We start from the raw sequence: 7928 nt of genomic DNA, 5'->3' as shown, positions 1-7928 counted from the left end.
AGGAACCTGGGAGCAGAAGGGGACTAAGAATGGAAAAGGAATATGGGAGCAGGGGGCCACAGAAGCAGAAATTGCGCCGCCGTCAACGGTGGCGGTGATGACAGAGGGGAGCGAAGTTGGCAGAGGGGGTTGCGCGGCGGTGCGGCTGGAGGGATGAGAAACTGAGGGGAGGGGGGGTGATGGTGAGAAGGAAAGGAAAGGAGGCTGTGAAGGGGGCAGAGAGGGGGAAGCGCGCCGCCAGCAGTGAAGACGGGGCGGCGGCGGAGGGGTTGGTCACGGCGTGGTTGAGAGGGGTGAGAGGGAGAGAGAGAGAACGGGTAGGGGTGAGAAGGGAAGAGGGGTTGAGGGTGAGTGAGAGTCGCCGGCGGTGAAGGTGGCGCGGCGGCGGAGGCGGTGCTGCTGCTGCGATGGTAGATGGGGCGAGGGGAAGAAGATGGAGGTTGAGAGGGATGGGTTGCGCGACTGCGCAGTATGCCTCGCGAGCTAGGGTTATCCCGATTTTTGAATTGGCGCGTGCGTGCACCTTGCGCGTCCGCGCCCATTGAGAAAAATGGGGTCTTACGCGTGCGCGTACAACGCGCTTAGGCGAGGGTGAGCGAAATATGGAAGGGCGCGTGCGCGTACCGTGCGCGCACGCGTGCATGGAGTTGGGCTAGGGGCTTAGAGTTGGCCCAACCCAGGCCTAACTCTCTGGAGAATGGCCTGAAAGTCGCGCCACGAGATTTGCGCGCACGCGGCAAGTACGCGTCCGCGTGCATTGACAGTTTATCGTAGGACGCGCAAGCGCGATGCGTGCGCTCGCGTCTTTCCCTGCTTCTGGCATATATGCGCGCTCGCGGCCTGTGCACGTCCGCGCGAGGTGAGTTGAGCTGGGGGCTCAAAGTTGGCCCAAATTTAGCGCAACTCTCTGGATATTGGCCCAGAAGTTGCAGCAGCGAATCGACGCGGACGCGGCAAGTGCGCGTACGCGTGTAGTTCCCCATAGCTGTATGTGCGCGTACGCACGTAGCGCGCGTCAGCGTGGAATGAGTTGGGCTGGAGGCACAACGCTGGCCCAGGAGAGGCCCAACTCTCTGGAATGTGGCTTATGGTGCATGCGCGTCAGGACGCGTACGCGCACGCTGCGCGCGCGCGTCCATGCCCATTTCTTCATCTCTATCTCTCTCTTTTTTTTTTTTTCCTTCTTTTTTTTTTTTTTTTTGAAAGAAAAACTTGCTGGGTGCTCCCCTTAGTGTTCACAACTCTTATTCACTCGACCATCATACAATTCACAAAAAAATGCAATTTTTGATATTATTCATCTACTACGAAACACAACATGCATGTGACTAAGCTAACAATTAAATTGTACAAACAAATTTGTATGAAACATCTACCTACAATGGTAACTCAAATCACTTATTAGGCAAATTTAAAAGGGAATGGAAAGAGTTTACCATGGTGGGGTGTCTCCCACCTAGCACTTTTAGTTTAAGTCCTTAAGTTGGACATTCTTGAGATGCTTATTGTCATGGTGGCTTATGTTTGTACTCATCCCTGAATCTCCAAGGATCTTTGCTCCTCAATTGGTTGACAGAATTTCCAACCATATTCATCAAGCTTGGGCAAAGTTCTACCCAAGATATGAGTCCCCATAGTTGGTCTTCATATAGCGAACCGGGATCCCATATCTTATCTTCACACCCATCTTCGATTTGATCTTCATACTTTTTCTTTCCGGGTGGTTGACATATAGAATTCTCTTTAACATACCAAGCCTTCCGTTGAAACCCATGCAAAGTGATATTCTTCCAATCATCGTTCCTATGCCTTGAGACCTTGACCTTAATGAGCCTAATTCCTAACTTGCAACCACTACACAACTTATTCTTGCTTTTAATTCCACAAAGAGCTCTAAGTTGTCCATCCGTTTCAATCAAACCATATTTAAGCGAGAAAGTGAAGCTTATGGATAAGAATTTTACCCACTTGAATGTTGTGTTGGATGGTGACTCGGGAAGGGAGACCTCCCCACACTTAGACAATGCAAGGTCTACTTCCTTGTGCTTTTCTTTAGTTGTTTTCACCTCTTTGCGAGCTTCCTTGATTTCAACCTTTCCCCTTTTATCACATAGCTTGGTGTTGTCTTCAAGAACTTTTATTTCTTGCCTAATGGGAGGTGGTTCAATTTTGGATAGAAATTCATTGATGAATAGATCCATTTCTTGGCCAACCTCTTCATATTCTTCAATTTCAATATACACCATGCCAACGTTCTCCTCTTGGTAGCTCTCTTTCTCATTGCTCACCAAGGGTATGGGAGGTTGTGCACACTCTTTTATACTTTCAATTCCATGTCCAATGGGAGAGGATTCCATTGTAGAGAGAAATTCTTCCATGATTGAATCCATTTCTTGATAAACCTCTTCCAAGTCTCCAACGATGATATGTCTTGGAGATTGCGCACCCTCCTCAACATCAATATCAAGCTTCTTGGAAGAGTGCTCCATGAGACTACATTCCCTTAGACTTTCAACATCTCCTAAATCTTCAACCACTTCTCCCCTTTCTTCAATGATTATAGGTTCCTTTAGTTGCTCCAATACAAAATTTGACTCCTCTTTCTCCACCGAATTTTCCAATTTCACCCTCATACTTTGCTCTTCTTTTGACTTTCCACATGTGGTCACGGAAGTACCTTGAGTATTCAAGCATTGGTGGGCTAAAGTGTGCACCACCTTGGTCAAATTGGTCACAAACTCAAGTGTATCCCGCTTCATGGCTTCTTGTCCTTGGAGTAACAAAGTAAGAGGATCGTCTATTGGGGCTTGGGGTGAATAGGAAGGTTCATTATTTGGGAGGGAGGGTTCATGGTAGGAAGGTGGTTCTTCTTGGTAAGGGTATTGAGATGATGAGTATTGAGGTGGTTCTTGGGAGTAATCTTGATATGGTTGTGGTGATTCTAGAGGTTCTTGCTCATAATGGCCATAAAAATATGGTATGGATGATTGGTTATATGATGGATATGGATCATAGGGTGGTGCTTGGTGATGAAAGGCTTGTGAGAATGGTTGAGGTTCATGTTGAGGATGAGATTCATAGGCATATGATGGTGGTTGTTGAGTGTCACAAAAAGAATCATCATAGCCGCTAAGTTGGCATGCATTAGGATGGAAATTATACCTATAAGTATCCGGAGGTTGTTGCCAATAGGAGTGATCAATTCCTTGAGGCTCCTCCCATCTTGGAGTGTTCCATCCTTGGTACATGTTAGCATTGAAGTTCACATTCCCTACAACACAATTAGAGCCAAACTCATAGCCAATGTGAGAATTCATAGTGGAAAAGCAAAATAAAACTAACAAAAATTAAGAAACAAACAAAAGATAAACCTATTCACAATATTCACATATGTACAATAACCAATAACATAACACCATTGCAAGTTCCTCGGCAACGGCGCCATTTTGATGATTGGATTTTCGATGGTTTAGAATTTCACAAATGAAATCTCGTTGTAAAGTATAGCTTCTAAACCGACAATAATCCTTTCATACAAAAAGTTGTTTGTCACTAAAACAAACCCCTAAAATTTATAAACCGAAGTATTCAAACCTCGGGTCGTTCTCCCTAGGAATTACAATAAAGTGTCTTGTTATTGGTTATGAGTTATTTTGGGGTTTTTGATAAGGAGCATGAAAGATAAATGGCAAGAAAGTAAACTAACAACTATAAAAGGCTCTTGGCAAGGTATGAAAATTAGAAGTCCTATCCTAGTTATCCTTTTCAATTGTGATGAGATTTGTTCATTGCTACCACTTAGTTAACCCATACTAATTAAAGGAAAGTCAAGTGGATGAGTTGATTTGATTTCTCAAGTCCTAATCAACTCCTAAAGGAATGACTAGCTTTAGAGGCTTTCAAATCAATTAGCAATCTCTCCAATTATCAATCAACAAAGGAATTAGATAACTCAAGTGTCACTAATTACTCTACCTAAGCCAAGAGGAACAAAATCTACACAAAAATCCCATCAAGCATTTCATCAAACACTTGGAAGGCACAAGAGAAAAGTATAGTCAATCACAACAAGAATGAATTCTAACTACAATTGAATGTAAAGAATTAACAACAACAATCAAGGAAATCACAATTATCATGAATTACCTCAAATTACATTATTGAAAGGAAACCAAGGAACAACAATATATCCAAAACAAAAATGGAGAATTACAATTATTAAAGCACACAAATAGAAAGAGGAAGGGGAGAAGATTAGAATTGGTAAATGAAAAGTGAATCAAAGCATGAGTTAAACCTAGATCTAAGAAGGGAGATTAACCTAAACCTAATCCTAATCCTAGAGAGAAGTGAGAGCTTCTCTCTCTAGAAACTAACTCTAAGCTAATTGGTAACTAACTTCTAAAGTGATCAATGATCCTCAGTGATGAATGATTCATGCCTCCTCCTTAATCCTTCATCCTTTTATTCCTTTCCCTTAGCAATTTGGCGCCAAAAATGGGTTCAGAAACCCTCTCAAATCGCCAGGCACGTGTTGCATTAATGAGGTCATGTGCCATCATCGGCGCGTGCGCGCATGGTACGCGTGCGCGTCCCTGGTCGATTCTGCAATGTGCGCGCGAGCGCCTTGTGCGCGTGCGCGTGCATGGCTGACTTTGCTTTTTTTGACTTTTTTTTATGCTTCTCTCCACTTTTATGCTTCCTTCCTTGCTTCCTTCCTTGCTTCCTTTGATCCATGCCTAGTTTCAACCTGAGGTTACTAGCAAACACATCAAGGCATCGTATGGAATCAAACAGAAACTAGAATTCACCAAGACAAGGCTTAAAAAGCATGTTTTTACACTTAAGCACAATCATGGAAGAGATAACAAAACCATGCTAATTCTTAGGCTAAATGTGACAAAAGGTTATCAAAATGTTCTAAATTCAAGGCAAAACAAACCGTCAAATTGGGGTTTGTCAGTGCTCCATCCTCCTTTTAGTGATGGGCTTTTGAGATGAATCTCTCCATCTCCCATGACTCGGATTTGGAAGCAACTGCCTTCCCTTTCCTCTTCCTAGAGGTTTCTTCGGCCTTAGGTGCCATCAGTGGTTATGGAAAGCAAAAAGCTGAGCTTTTTCACACCAAACTTAAAAGCTTTGCTCGTCCTCGAGCAAAATAAGATAGAAGGGAGTAGAAGAAGAATGATGCAATTAATTTTGAAAACTTATTACTGTATACACGAAAAATTAAAATAAGTTGAAAAGAATTTGAAAAGATATGTAAGTTTTGAAAGCATTTTGGAAAGAATTGAAAAGAATTAAAAAATAATTAAAAAGAATTGGAAAGATTCTTAATTTTTGAAAATAGAAATTGAAAGATGAACGTTTAAAATATGTTTAATGCAAAAAATTATGAATTAAAACATGAAAAATTGAAAAAAATTTGAATTGGAAACAAAATTACCTCCCTTGTGTCATCCTGGCGTTAAAAGCCCATAATGCTATCCATTCTAGCATTTAACGCCCACTTGACTGCCTCTTTAGGAGTTTAACGCCCAGCCAGATACCCTGCCTGGCGTTAAACGCCGAAAATCCTTCTTTACTGGGCATTTTTCTGAACGCCCAGGATGCTGCCATTTCTGGCGTTAAACTCCCAGAATGCTGCCTGCATGGGCGTTAAAACGCCAGTAAGCCTGTCCTCCAGGGTGTGCTATTTTTGATGCTGTTTTTGATTCTGCTTTAATTCTGCAGCTGTTTTTGTGACTCCACATGATCATCAACCTAAAAAAAACAAAACATGGCAATGGAAAACAAATGTCTATAAAAAAATAAATATAATTAAATAACATTGGGTTGCCTTCCAATAAGCGCTTCTTTAATGTCAATAGCTTGATAGTGAGCTCTTAGAGAGCTTCACAGACACTCAGAGCATGATGGTGGCCTCCCAACACCAAATTTAGAGTTTGAATGTGGGGGCTCTTCTTGACTCTATATTGAGAGAAGCTTTTCATGTTTCCTCTCCATGGTTACAGAAGAAGATCTTTGAGCCTTAAACACAAGGTAGTTCTCATTCAATTGAAGGACTAACTCTCCTCTGTCCACATCAATCACAGCCCGTGTTGTAGCTAGGAAGGGTCTTCCAAGGATAATGGATTCATCCTCATCCTTCCTAGTGTCTAGGATTATAAAGTTAGCAGGGATGTAAATGCCTTCAACCTTCACTAAGACATCCCCTACAAGTCCATAAGCCAATTTTATTGATTTGTCTGCCATCTCTAGTAAGATTCTTGCAGCTTGTACCTCAAAGATCCCTAGTTTCTCTATTACAGAGAGTGGTATGAGGTTAATACTTGACCCCAGGTCACACAGAGCCTTCTCAAAGGTCATGGTGCCTATGGTACATGGTATTAAGAACCTTCCGGGATCCGGTTTCTTCTGAGGTAATTTCTGCTGAACCAAGGCATTCAATTTATTGATGAGCAATGGAGGTTCATCCTCCCAAGTCTCATTACCAAATAACTTGGCATTTAGCTTCATGATTGCTCCTAAATACCGAGAAACTTGCTCTTCAACAATATTTTCATCCTCTTCAGAGGAAGAATACTCATCAGAGCTCATGAATGGCAACAGTAAGTTCAGTGGAATCTCTATGGTCTTTGTATGAGCCTCAGATTCCTTTGGTTCCTCATTAGGGAACTCCTTAGTCAGTAGACGTCCATTAAGGTCTTCTTCACTGGAAATCACTGTCTCTTCCTCCTTTATAGGTTCGGCCACTTTGGATATATTGATGGCCTTGCACTCTCTCTTTGGATTCTCTTCTGTATTGCTTGGGAGAGTACTAGGAGGGACTTCAGTAACTCTTTTACTCAGCTGACCCACTTGTGCCTCCAAATTTCTGATGGAGGACCTTGTTTCAGTCATGAAACTGAGAGTGGTATTAGATAGATCAGAGACTATAGTTGCTAAGTCAGAGAGGCTCTGCTTAGAATTCTCTGTCTGTTGCTGAGAAGATGATGGAAAAGGCTTGCTATTGCCAAACCTATTTCTCCCATCTTTATTATTATTGAAGCCTTGTTGAGGCTTCTGTTGATCCTTCCATGAGAAATTTGGATGATTTCTCCATGATGGATTATAGGTGTTTCCATGGGATTCTCCCATGTAATTCACCTCTTCCATTTCAGGATTCTCAGGGTCATAAGCTTCTCCTTCAGAGGAAGCTTCTTTAGTACTGTCGGATGCAGCTTGCATTCCAGTCAGATTCTGAAAAATCATATTGACTTGCTGAGTCAATATTTTATTCTGAGCCAATATGGCATTCAGAGTATCAATCTCAAGAACTCCTTTCTTATGAGTCATCCCATTTTTCACAGGATTTCTTTCAGAAGTATACATGAACTGGTTATTTGCAACCATTTCAATGAGTTCCTGGGCTTCTGCAGGTGTTTTCTTCAGATGAAGAGATCCACCAGCAGAGTGGTCCAATGACATCTTGGACAATTCAGACAGACCATCATAGAATATACCTAAGATGCTCCATTCTGAAAGCATGTCAGAAGGACACCTTCTGATCAATTGCTTGTATCTTTCCCAAGCTTCGTAGAGGGATTCACCTTCCTTCTGTCTGAAGGTTGGGACTTTTACTCTAAGCTTGCACATCTTTTGAGGTGGAAAGAATTTGGCTAAGAATGCATTGACTAACTTTTCCCAAGAGTTCAGGCTTTCTTTAGGTTGTGAGTCCAAACATATCCTAGCTCTGTCTCTAACAGCAAAGGGGAAAGCAGAAGTCTGTAGACCTCGGGATTAACCCCATTGGTCTTAACAGTGTCACAGATTTGCAAGAATTCAGCTAAGAACTGATGAAGATCTTCCAATGGAAGTCCATGAAACTTGCAATTCTGCATTAGAGAAACTAATTGAGGCTTAAGCTTAAAGTTGTTTGCTCTAAT

At 42.3% G+C, this 7928-nt stretch overlaps 1 non-coding gene across 1 annotated transcript; it reads left to right on the top strand.

Annotated features, from left to right (window-relative positions):
• Positions 1-7524: 7524 nt before the first annotated feature.
• LOC112724767 (small nucleolar RNA R71) lies at positions 7525-7632 on the top strand. The gene has a single exon (XR_003163914.1). It is a non-coding gene; the product is annotated as a small nucleolar RNA R71 (small nucleolar RNA).
• The last annotated feature ends 296 nt before the right edge of the window (positions 7633-7928 follow it).

The sequence above is a fragment of the Arachis hypogaea genome, chromosome 11 (genome assembly GCF_003086295.3).
Source record: "Arachis hypogaea cultivar Tifrunner chromosome 11, arahy.Tifrunner.gnm2.J5K5, whole genome shotgun sequence".
NCBI classification, from domain to species: domain Eukaryota; kingdom Viridiplantae; phylum Streptophyta; class Magnoliopsida; order Fabales; family Fabaceae; genus Arachis; species Arachis hypogaea.
This window is presented reverse-complemented; position numbering and strand designations above follow the sequence as displayed.